Source organism: Protopterus annectens, chromosome 2.part1, assembly GCF_019279795.1.
Source record: "Protopterus annectens isolate FY-2018-M chromosome 2.part1, PAN1.0, whole genome shotgun sequence".
NCBI classification, from domain to species: domain Eukaryota; kingdom Metazoa; phylum Chordata; order Ceratodontiformes; family Protopteridae; genus Protopterus; species Protopterus annectens.
Genome location: NC_056729.1, coordinates 1,935,143,983 through 1,935,157,073, shown reverse-complemented (window position 1 = coordinate 1,935,157,073; position 13,091 = coordinate 1,935,143,983). Strand labels below are relative to the sequence as shown.

The 13,091-nt window shown below is 39.8% G+C and overlaps 1 protein-coding gene across 2 annotated transcripts in view; it reads left to right on the top strand.

The window, feature by feature from the left end:
* Window positions 1–6,381: 6,381 nt before the first annotated feature.
* The window catches only part of LOC122794696 (isoaspartyl peptidase/L-asparaginase-like), a 1,819,013-nt gene continuing 1,812,303 nt past the window's right edge, over window positions 6,382–13,091 (top strand). Inside the window, exon 1 of one of the 2 annotated variants that reach the window (XM_044063331.1) lies at window positions 6,382–6,523. The gene's annotated coding sequence lies outside the window, so the exon portion shown is untranslated. Of the gene's footprint in view, window positions 6,528–13,091 lie in introns of both variants that reach the window. The other variant, XM_044063329.1, reaches the window with a different exon arrangement.

The window sequence follows — 13,091 nt, the reverse complement described above, 5'->3', positions numbered from 1 at the left end:
TAAACCTTCCTGGAGGTATCCCTCCCCCAATCCTTACAGCTAACGCTGGGCATGCTTAGAAAGACACACTGAAAAAGTATAACAGAGACCAGAATAAAAAAAAAAATGAGACTGCCCCTTTAAAAAATGTCTGAAACCCTGATCTACAGGAATGTGATGGCATGCATCTTATAAATCCAAGGTTGCTAGAAAACTCAAATGCAGAGTAAGGGGTAATAAGCTGTGAAGTGATAACATTTTCAACTTGGGCACGATCATAAACAAGTTCAGAAAGGAAAGCTTCAGGACTTGTCTCCCAAGAATCATATTTCTTTAGCACCAGAAACACTGAATAAAATTATTCTCTTAATAGAGGAGGGAGGGACAGCTTCTATCACACAGAGAAAGCATATGCTGAATGACAAGAGAAAAGGAGTTTGATGTGCAGGGTACAGGAGAATCCCTCAAAAAGAAGGGACAGACTTCCACTCACATCTGTAACCTTAACAAATTACTCTCAGCACTTATCTGTCAAACTATTTGTTGCCAGAGAGAAATAGAGGTTCAGACTTCCCTGAAGGCTTAAATGATTGCCAAGGTGGGAGGGAAGCCTTTCATACACACTTACTAGACACTCCTTTGTTCTTTTTAGACCCTCCCTACCACTGCTTTTTAAATATTTGCTTAACAGCAGTTTGCTAGGTCCATTTATTTTGCCTTTTAAGGAAGGCTGTAGGGGTAGCATTAAATCCCTTGACTAACTTGGGGGGGGGGTGAAAAATCTGAGAGATTCCTTCAAACAGTTTATTTTACTGATTACACTTAAGAACATTCACCACAGAAGGTCCAAAAACTAAGTCTTTATCCAAGGGTGAATTTAAAATTTCATTTTTGAAATGTTCTGGGAAATTCCGATAATGCAACCAAGCAAACCTCCTCATAACAGTTCCAGAGGCAGCAGTCCTGGATGTGGCATCAGCAGAATCATATGTACATTTCAAACAGTGGGTAGCAACTAGAGACACAGAAGCAACTAAATTACACAGAGCAGATTTTTCCACAGAAGAGGGAACATGTGCCAAAACCTTGCCCATGTTCTCAAAAGAGGCAAGCATAAACTTTAACATATGAGCTTGATTGTTTAGACTCCTAAAAATGTGTGTTCTAAAAGAATACACTCCCCCCCCCCAAATCTATCAAGAGCTTTCCCGTCCTTGTCTGACATAGAGGGATTAGTATTATCAAATGCTTAGTAGTAGCTGGGTTTACTACAGCAATAGCTGCTGGTTCAGATCAGAGAGGAGTTTATAAAACTTTTAAATGGCTGAGGAACTTCAACCTATCTGCTTTCTTAAGGGACACTAGGCTGGCTGTCAGAAAGCTACAGGTTGTGACAAAAACAGCCTCCAAAGCTGAAAGAAACAGAGGAACTGGGGTAGGCTCTGGAAATCCCTGTTGTAATAAATTATAATATTTTCTTAGAGACTGAGAAATGTCATTATTTTCTCAGTGAAATAGACTCGTTTTGGAAATAGTTTCAGAGAGAAAGAAGCCATCAAAAGGACTCGACTAAACCACACTCTCCTCAGAATCTGAAACAGAAACTCAGGGAGACAAAACAATGTTTTCCTTCAAAATCACTTTCAGGTTCAAAATTGTGAATCTCTACAGAAAATGAAGAATATTTTTTTCTTTTACCACAAATAGCCATGATGGAAGCCAAACGCTGAGCTAAGCCCAATAAATCACTCCTGACCAGAGTAACTAAGATAGAAGAAGAAAGTGTTTTGTATCTTTTCAACAGGATTTTCTAAAGAAACAGACCCACATTTATCAGGAAAAAACTCCCTAGGGATGAGTGTAGGTTTCTGACTAGGTAGAGTGGTATTCTCTTCCCCTTCTTCCAAGACAGACAAGAGTGTCTCTCCCTTGCCAACCAAGAGCACACCAACAGCCATAGAGGATGTGTCAACCCACAAAAATTAAATACAATTTTTACTACCGATATAGTTTTAAATTAGTTTTAACATTTTACCACAAAAGTAAAAAAGTAATGCTCCCTTTTAAATATAATTAAGTCATTAAAACACTTTTTTCTTGGCTTAAATAACGAAGTTTCCCAGAAAAAGTATGATTTTTATTATAAAAGGTGAAGTGAATGTTTTTTTCTAGAAGGGACTTGTCTGCCTAGTACTGTAACTGCATTAGCTGACCACTGATCCCCAAAAGCCCTCCGCAGCAGCAGGGAAGCTCTGAAGGGTGTGACGCTCAAGCCACTCTGTCTAGTCAGCTCAACTAGAAATGACTTAGGAGGTTTGGTGAATGGAGGTATTCTGAAAGCTTTGGAAATTGGCTGGCTGTTATATCCTCAGCAGAATATAACCCATATAGCTAAGGCTATTGTAGAAGTGATTCATTACGATGTTCATTGTTCCAAGTCTTAAAATGTCCATGTTCCTCACTGTAAAGGCTTGTCACACAGCGTTGCCTTTTTCTTAAACTGATATGCCTGCCTGTCAAGTGGACCTCATTATAAGGAATCATACCTCTCAACCTCTTAGTGCAAGAAATCTGGACAAAGCCTAAAATAATTGGGGGACAAAGGCCCAAAAATCAGGACAGATTTTAAATATTAGTCTTACAAACTCAAAGTTGCTAGAATAACATGTTTTGTGTTAGCATGAATTTTCTGAATGATATAAAGTCTGAAACTCACTGGAAGCAGTCCTTGCTCTGCAAGATGCTGACATCTGTGCAGTCATGGAGACCTGGTTTAAGGCTGCGGAAAACACCCCAGCCTTACTAGGTTACAGTTCCTTCCACATGTTCAGACCTCAAACCGAAGGTATGAGAACTAAGGGAGGTGATGTATCAATATTCATAAAGGACAAATACATCTTAAGACTGGTTAAACAGAGCGACTCCCATGAATTACTCCAGGTGCAATTAACTGTTGGTAAGAACCACTCTTCAAATCACTGCCAGCTATAGGACCTCTTTCATGAACCAGGACACCCACTCAGCCTATCTGGATCTACTTGAGTCGATCAAGATACAACCAAACAACCTAGTTTTGGGTGACTTTAATTACCTGTCCACTGACGGGTTAATTATACAGATCCCCTTCTGAAGTTTGAAATCCCTTATAAATGAAACTCATTTTCATTAGAAGAAAATCGTGAAACCTTGAATACTTGAATGGCAAATTTTTCCCAGGGTAAGTAAACAGTTGATCAACATGCTCTTTTCTCCACTGAAGTGCAATCCCAGAGTTGGTATATATAGTTATGGAGGGTGTGGGTGGTGTACCCCCCCCCACCTAGGTGGGTTTTATTTACTATGGTGTATATTTTGTTTAAGTTTGGACAAGTATTTACTTACCCTGGGAAAAATTCACCATTCAGGTATTCAAGGTTTCGTGATTTTTATCTCGTGAAAATGAGTTTCGATTATATGGGATTTTGAGGTTAAGTAGATCCAATTATACATGTACTAACACTCTCACCCAAAGTTTCCTGGACCTTGTTAACTCCAATGCCCTGGACCAGCTGGTTGACAGCCCCACAAGGGGATAAAACATTCTGAATCTGGCACTCATCAACATGGGGGATCGTTGTACCACCTCAAGTGTGTGCCTCCCTGGTGCAATCTGACTACAAATCAGTCTCGTTGGAGTTAACAAGAACACCAGACCCCCCCTCCCCAGCAGCAACTAAACTGAAAAACTTCACCAAGGTCAATTACGACCTATTACATGATGGCATAACAGCTACATATCCCCTCCTCCCCCACTGATGGAGAGGTTACCTATATTGGGATATACATTAATACTTTATACAAGCATCTATACAATTGTATTAACTCTGCCGTACCCGATAGGAGCAAAGCAAGATCCTCAAGGAAGAACAAATTTGCCTGGTGGACATCAGCCATTAACAGACTATACAATAAGAGGAAGAAATTGCTGTTTAAGAATACGAAGTTACGGTGTCAAACCTGGAAGCATTCCCTCCTCAACTTACATAGGCAAATAAGACATCTTGTAAAGTCCTCTAAAGCTACTTATAAATACAAATTAGCATCCCTAGCTAAGGAATACCTTAAGCCATTCTTTAGCTACATCCAAAACCTCAAAGGAAAAACCAAGATTTGTGCAGAACTTGTAGTTAATGGTACTACATATACAGAACTGGTGGATATAGTTAACCTGCTTGCTGACAGGTTCAGTGCAAACTTCACTACCCCTGTCTCTGCCACATATAACAAAAAGCAACCCTACCACCTGTCTCCCACCTAGTATCTCCAAGGCTAAAAACACAGCCTCAGTGGCACCAGACAACATCCCAAGCTGCGTTATCAATGGATTAAAACAGGAATTAGCAACACCGCTGGGTAGCTTGTTCAACCACAGCCTTAGCACGGGTTTCGTCCCTGCTGAATGGAGAACTAGCTACCATCATCCCTTTGCATAAAGGGGGTGCATCCACAGACCCTGGGAACTATAGTCCCATAAGCCTAACTAGCCTTATCTGCAAGGCTATAGAGCGTATCATAATGGACCTTATCAACAAAGATATGGGTAATCTACATTCGACCCTACCCAGTTTGGCATCATCAGAGAGAGATCATGTCTTTTTAACTTGCTGGACTTCTTCAACAGTCACCAAAACCCTTGACGCAGTTAAAACTGTGCATATGATCTACCTGTACTTAGCCAAGGCCTTTTACACCATCCCCTACTCAGGCATTATTGCTAAACTCACTCAGCTGGGTATCAACCCATATACTGTCAGGTGGATTGCAAAGTGGCTCAACAATAGAACACATACAGACAAAATAGGAGACTCTACCTCCTCCAGCAGACCAGTAACCAGTGGTGTACCACAGGTGTCTACTCTAGTGCCCCTACTGTTGGAATATACTTCTCTGAAGTACTGGTAAAAGCTAAAGGTCTGTGGCTGATAAAGTTTGCCAATGACTGCAAACTAGGAGTGGTCATTCAGTCCCCTAAAGATGTCAATATCCTGCAAGAAGGACTTACACAGACTAATGACTGGTGTCAAAGTCATGCACTTACACTCAAAGCAAAAAAATGCATAATCATCCCGTTAGGCAAGGGTGATGTTCCTGCAAACTACTCCATAAATAGCAATCCTTAAGCATGCAATCACTGGTGGGAGACCTGTGCACGCAGGTTAATAACAACCTTACCTTTGATCACCATACCTCCGCAGTAGTAAGAAGGGCATTCTGTGTTGTTCACCTTATAAGGGCATTGCCTCCAGAAAAAAAGGAGGTTATAACCCCCATACTCTTCCCTCATCAGGCCAATAATACAGTATAATGCTCCCTTTGGTATATACCTCTTTAAGCACCTGCAGCAACTGAAGAAACCGCAAAGATTTCTTACTAAGAAAATTCAAGGTCTCCAGCACGTCATATGCAGACAGACTGAAATCACTGTCTCTTTAATCAGTATTGTACAGGTTGCTCGGTGACAACCTGTGCCTTGCATGTAAGGCAATATCCCACCCTTCCTTTATAGAAATACTACACATTGGCAAGTCAAACGGTGCACGTCACATGATCAAGGGACCTTAACTTGGTATGTGACACCAACAGAACTTGCTGGAGGGACAGATTTATCTCGCAGAAGTTACCTCATCTCTTGAGCAGACTGCCAATCCATGTTTAACAGAGCCCTTCGTTGACCCAATTTAAGCATAATTTGGATGACTGGATGGGAGACCGTAAATTTGCCCTGGTGGGGGTCCACCTGTGTCCGTCTTAGATATGGGTAATATGTGCTGATGTAGTGTCTAACTGAACAGATACTCTTGGGAACAAGGGTTAACTTAGCTAGACTTGTAACAGCCCTAAGGCCATTAGCTTAGTAACCTCCTATGAACCTATTTAGTGGGTTTCATCCTCAGTGATTTGCCAGAAAACAAACTTTATGAAGAACAGAGCAAAAATATGAGGGAAAAGTCTGGACATTCTATGAAAATCTGGACTGCTGAGAGGTATGCAAGGCATGTTCCTCATTTTGAGTCTTTAAAAAAGTCCACACTGAAAATGTAAGGTTAAGATTTTTTTAGTATCCACCATGGTAAATGGTGGTGGAAGTCCCAGTTGAATTTTATTAATAAGGGGTCTACATTTTCTCCATTTGTTCCACATTATAAGAGGACATTTGGGGCGTAGAACTTTGAAAGCTATGCTGCTCTGTATTAATTCCATCAACACCACTTTTCTTAAGGTAACATGTTTTCAACCATCCCGTGAGCTCACATTTGAAGCAGTTAAGTGTTCAACTTTTTGCCAGTTTGCTCCTACGGGCAGCACCTTTCGAAGAATACACACTAACAAAATGTGTATCCCCAAAGAAATATTAACTAAAATGCCCCAGACTTCCGGAAGGAATATGAATCATCACAGTAAGACACGCTGGCGCAATTCGTGCAACATAACGTAAGCAGACCGAGTTTGTCTGTCAAGCTTTTCACCACATCGTATGCGTACGGAAAAGTAGTGAAGAAATCTTGTAGGTAACGTACCGACTTTTAGCTTAGATATATACTGAAATACAACACCATACTCCCTTATTAATCCCCACCTTGCCATTTTAGCTGTATATTTAAGCAAATACGTGATCACATGATGTATTATTACTGAGATTTGGCACTGCAGAAGAGTAACATAGGTGAAACTGAAGGTCCAGCCGCATGCGTGTTGGTGTAGCCCCCCCCATAAAGCCGTCGGTCTATTACTTCCTGTTTTGTTGTGCTAATATGCAGAATTTCTGCAAATTTAGTTCGGGTGGTTATTTATCAGTGAAATTGCCCGCGTATGTAAAAATAAACATTTCAACATTTGTGGAAATCTTGCTGTTTTATGCACCTGGCTGAGCTGGTGCAGAATACAATTTTTTGTGAGAGTAAAAATGAACCCGTGTGTGGGGAATACATATGAGTATGACTACTCGCTGAGAATAATTTAATACTGCTTCAAACATATTCTGGTGTACTATTATGTAAATCGTTTGACAATAGTGGAGAAACCGCACCCTTAACTGAAAGAGTTTAGGAACAATGTGAATAACTCTTGAATTCATGGATCATTCATTCTTATGAGGAAACACCGCCAGAACGAGATTAGTAAAACTAAATTTCGTTCCATCTGGTAATGAAACATGGATACATAAATAAATACACTGATGATATCAAAGCTGGGATTATTGTTAAAAATATTAATACTCCGTTACAGTTGCAAACTTTTGAACTCCCTATTCAGTTGGGCTAATAATAGCAGAGTATTTTTAACACTGCAAAATGTAACGTTCTTCACACAGCTGTTGGTAATAAGAAGTAGCTGTAAACTACCTTAACTCTGCTTACTCTTTCTTGGGAGTTACCAGAGAATAATTTGCTTAACAAGCTTTCTAATGTATGAACGTGTGTCTACCTTATAAATTCTTGTTTTCTTTCAGTAAGTAGGATTGGTCAGCTACCTAAAGTTGGCTGTAACTTAGTTTTTTTAGGAACCCTCTACAGAGTATGTACTTGCTTAGCAAGCTCTCAATTACATTAACATGTTTTCTACCTTATAAATACTTGTTTTTTCTTGTTATTTTTAAAATATGTTACCCATATTATCACTAAGCTGCTATATAATAAGTGCATTCAAGTCTTAAATTGCACTGTATTTGTCGTTGATATTACCTGTTTAGTGTTTTATCTGCTTATTGCTTAGTGGAGCTTATCTCCCCGGGCCTGTACTGAAAATGGACATATATCCAGTTAGACTAGCCCGGTCAACAAATGTAAAATAAAATAAATAAAAATAAATAATAAATACTCGTACATTTAATAAAAATATCCCCAAATCAAACTTAGTGAGGTATCTAGGGGCACTAATTGATGCCCAGTTTATTTCTGAAGCCCATTTAATACATATGCTAAGATTTTGTTAAGCAATACAAATACTTACTTTTCTGTTGCATAGCATCAGTAGTGGAGACGTGTGTAGTGATACCTCTTTACAAGTCATTGATCTATCTCTTATAGTTTAGGTTTTTCTTCTCTGGCGTTTTGTAGCAGTAGTCACATCTTGTTGGGGGACATTACGTCTTTATGGTGGTTTTTTGGGATTGGGTCTTCCAGACAGGGCGTGCACCTTATCAGGATTGGGATTTGGTTTTGTTGGGATTGTTTATAAGTTGATTGTGTCCACAGTTCATAGATAAGTTTTTAAAAGGGCCTGGAGCAGGTGCGTGTATTTTCTGGCGTGTGATTTTTTTGAGATTTGGTTTGTGTTGGGCGGGTGGGGGTGGGTTAGTTTCTATTTGTGAAGTGGTCTTATGTTCTGGTCTGGTCGAGACTGAGTGATGGGAGGATCTGGTCTGATGGAGCATAGTATGGATTTCCTGGGGATGAACTCATGTCTGGATGTTTCCCCTCTTGTGTGAGTGGTAACAAGTAGCCAATGAGCATTGTTGTTCCATAGCATTTGAGGCTATAAATTTCTGGAGTGATTGCTAGGTGTGTTGGAGCTAGAGTATTATGTTTGGGTAGTTGAGATAATGGTAATTTTCCCACCTTCATATTTTCCAAGTTTATTTTCAGAAGCCTGTATGAATCCAAGGAGACCTTTGGGAGGGTGGTTGGTCAGCTGTAGGCCAAGTGGAGGGTATGTAGCAGCAGGAGGTTTTCTGTAGCATTATGGAAACTGGTGGTGATTTACCTGCAGTTAGGCTTCGTGGAGGTCTTCCTGATGTGTGGTATGCGTCCAGGTTTTTGGTGATTATCTTTGGCGTTTGGGGCGAAAAGCAAATTATGGTTCTGTTATGGGGTTGTGCTGGGGTGCTCTGGGGAGATCTATAACCCTTTTCTCCTGGCTGCACAGATGTCGATGTTCTCCATGTTCAGGAGTTTAGTAAGCATTTAGTGGAGAGCTCGGGACTTTTTAAGTGCGTGCATCTTGAGCTTTATGGAGCTGGCTTTGGTTTTGTGGGTATGCCTTAACTAGCCTTTTGCTTTTCCTATAGAGGGAGCCTTGTCTAAAAAGCTCAAAGTGACAGGGTTCAAAGGGTCCCAGCTTCAGGTGCAATACTAAAAAGCCCAGGGTCACAAAGCGAGCCATCATGGGGCATTTGATCATGGCTTGATGAGCTTTAGATCCCAGGCCACAGGTATTGGAAATCTTTGAATGATTGTCTTGTCTTATCATTTTTGCATCATCTGATCATCTGTCTTGGTCAGGGTCATCAAGGCTTCATGGTCAGGGCTGCTACTCAGGGTGGGCTACATACCCCTCTGGGCCCCATGCTCAGAGAGCTCAGGTCCTCTTCACGCCTCAGGTCATTCACCAGCGTGGACAATGCTGAATCATATATTTGTAGGTTTGTGTAGAGTGTGCCACTTGCCTTGGAGTAGCCTGATTAACATATTTATGTGGCGTTCACTCAGCCCACAGGGTGCTCTTTGTTGGGCGTCAGTGTGGTGGCCCTGGCAGTCAGTGCTTACAGAGTCACCTTCAGGTGTGTTGTCAGGTGTGTTGTGTAGACTGTAGACACACACACTGTGTGTACTATGTGTGGCTGTATTTGTGTTTTGTTTTGCTTTTGTTGCTGGTGTTGCTTGCTTGGGTCTCTGCTGAGGTCTCTGCTTGCTTAGGCAGATTTTTTATAGAATTCCTTGTGTGTTGTTGTGTTGTGTTGTGTTGTTGTTGTGTGGTGGTAGGTCTATGTGGAGGAATTGTAGTGAGTGTGGTTTTTCCTCTCCCCCCTGACTGTCGCCAGTACTGAGTTGAGAGAGCTTAGCTCATCCTTGTATAGAGTTTTGTATACATGTCTAATTCTATATTTCATAGAAAGCTTGAAAGAAAAAAATACTGAGCAATGTGTTGATGTCTTTCATACAAGAAAAAAGTTGAAGGCAAAAGAGATTATTTTCTGTTTGGTATAGGCAGTTTTAGAAAAGACAAAATTGTGGTGCAGTTTAAATGGCTTAGGAAAGTAACACTGGCATCTACACTGTGTCTGAACTTTAAGTCACATACAAGAGACACTAGGAATTATTAATTATTTGTTGATTTTCCAGATGTTAGAACCAAAATAATGTGAAATTATTTTAGTTGCCGAGTGGGCGGGGCATGGAGTTCCCTTCCACTTGAAATTAGATAATCCACACTCTTTATCATTTATTTATTTATTTATTTTATTTTACATTTGTTAACCGGGAGAGTCCGACTGGATACATGTCCATTTTCAGCGGAGGCCCAGGGAGAAAAGCTCCAGGTATATAACAGACATATGAACATTGTTAATGCAAAAAAAGGAAGATAGTTGAGTTCTAAATACAATATAAAGATACATCACATCTTGGGAAAAAAAACAATAGCAGCATATAAAAAACATAGGTCAGTTACAAACCTTGTTAAAAAGCGGTTAAGGATAGTGAGGTAAGAGAAGGGTAAATGATAGTGGTTAATCAGGTTGGAACAGGGACATTGCCAGAGAGTATTGAGATGGGGTTTAAGCTTTTTTTTGAATTGTAGGAGTGAGGGTTCTGATGTGAGCATGGTCGGTAGGGAGTTCCACATTTTACCTACAAAGTTTGAGAATAGAGAACATTAAACATACAGTTAAATTGTTATTTCGAGGGCAGAGTATATGATTCTTAGAACTTGGAACATACTCCTAAATAGCCTCTTTGAGGCTATGAGTTTGCAGTTTGATTACACTGAAGCATGGTGGTGTATTCTAACAGCAGACTAAGCTTTTTGATATGCTTATAGTACTCAGGGAATGGAGTCTGGTCTGAAACTGCCATTTGTCTATTTATTCAGAAAGAGAGGGTTAATTTTACAATTTATGAGTTTATGGGGAAGGTACTGCGGAGAGTAACAAATTAAGTATTCATATTAAAATGCCTGCACAACAAGATGGTCATTTTCAGAAATCACCATGGACTGTAAAGGTTAGGAATCCTTCCTCCAGGTGCCTTCTGTAACTTCTACACTTAGGATTTTTCCATTTCTTATGAAATATGAAAAGAACATGTCTTTCTGTTTCTCTCCTGGTGAGAATGTCAAAGCAAATGTGGGTAAACACTGCTGTGACTGTGAGAGGGTCTTTTATTGCTACATATGTGCAATCTATGGTACTCAGTACAAGAAGGCATGCATGGTGTTGGCTTGTCCGTATTTAAATGCATTGTATCAAGGAAATTGTTGACTTTTCTGTCGACAGGGCCCTGTGAAATGTATGATCCCTTGTTGTGTCTGAAAGTTCCCTGTAGCCAGTATGGAAGATCTAGATGTACCTTTACCTCAACATTGTATGAGAAATGCTTCCCTTTTTATTCCATGTGAGGGTGACAAACACCATCCAGGACCCATGCAGTATCCCAAGTGATACTGAAGTGATCCACAGTCTCTTGATCAATGAAATTGTAGAAGTCAACTGCTCCTGTTAATGTTTCCATTGCCACTGAATGGCATCATGTGCATAACACTGGGAACTGTTGTTGCTAAGGACTATAGAATGCTGCTATGACTCTAACATTTTTGCTAAATGCAGCTATTAAACCTTTGGCTCACTATGCCATTTGTAGTCAAGTGCAGAGAGCTACACACTTTCCTCTGTAGATGGCTGTGAGTCAGATTAGTTCATCTTGCATTATAGTTTAACGCCATTAGGATTTCTTTCTACTACTCCATTTAATTTGCATGTCATCAAATGGCTACTTGCATATATCTAGTGATGGGAATGCTCGCTGCAGTCGAGCATAGCATGGTACTATGAATCAGTATTTGCATGCCCACATATTGCTGATTCAGGTATACATGTACACTGCATACTATACAACTTTGAATCCTTCGAATGAGACATTAAACTGAAATCCCATCTGCTTGAGTTGGTGGTAGCTCAAATGGATGTGAAGATCCTACAGCACCTATTGAAAATGGTAAGGGAAGTTCTTCAGATTACATGTGCCAAATTTTCTCTGATAGTGTAAATATCACCACTGGTTTCACCTAAAAAGAGGCCACTAGCCTGGGGGGCCAGTCAACAAAGGATGGCTAGATGGATGGATAAATAAATAAGTAATTAACTAACTAAATGTGTATGAATATTGGCCTGTATTTACATGATCATGCTTAATATGCATACACTTTCACAGCTGACAGAATCCTTCTTTTCAGTAAAGTAACCTTCTAAATGCTTCCTTTACATGCCTATTAGTTATGTAGACACCCTGAACTTAAGATGTAATATTGCCAATGTTCTCATTTCATATCCTTGCTATTAACCCTACATACACCTTGTCATTGGTGTAAATGAGGTACAAGTCTGTAGGATTCCATTTTCATCTGTTCCTTCCTAGCTTTAGAGCTGGAATCAGCAATGGATAGTTATGTGGAGACTGGTAGAGAAAAGGTGAAGGCTGCCAGCCTAGTCAATTAGAATTTGATACATAATTCTGGCGTTTGTAAATATAAATGTAAAACACAGGCTTGTTTCTTAAATGAAAGAAAACACTGTAAAATGTGAACTTCAAGATTGTAGCAACATTGCCATCTGCAGTAAGGAAAACTAAGCCAAACATTTCAAATGTTCTTTGAAATTAAAATTATGTTTTGTATGTCCTTTGAAGTTAGAATTTGGAGTCGATGAGTCTGGAGTAAGCATCCTGCCTATTGTTTTAAGACTAATGTTAATGACCATAATTTACATGTGGAATGTCCTTTATTGCTCTAAGTGTAAAATAATGTAAATGCAGTTAATGTGTAGCCTGGGAACTCCAGGAATGGTGAAAATGATGATGTAATGTGTATACTGGGAAAACCTAAGTGTCAAAATTATGTAATCTGGGAGGGCCCAGCAGAAATGTGTTAGTGAGTTTAAAAACTATTGCTCAGAGAGAGACTGTAAGCATTTTGATCTTGACTATCCAGCTCAGCACTGCCTATGCTCTTAAGTAAGTTGTCTTAGAAGTATGTTTTCTTGTAGAAATAGCTAGGACTATAAAGATTAGACTAAGTGTTTTTCTTTTATGTCAGAACTGTACTACGGAATTATTTTAAGTTTCTAAGTGATCTAAGAACTC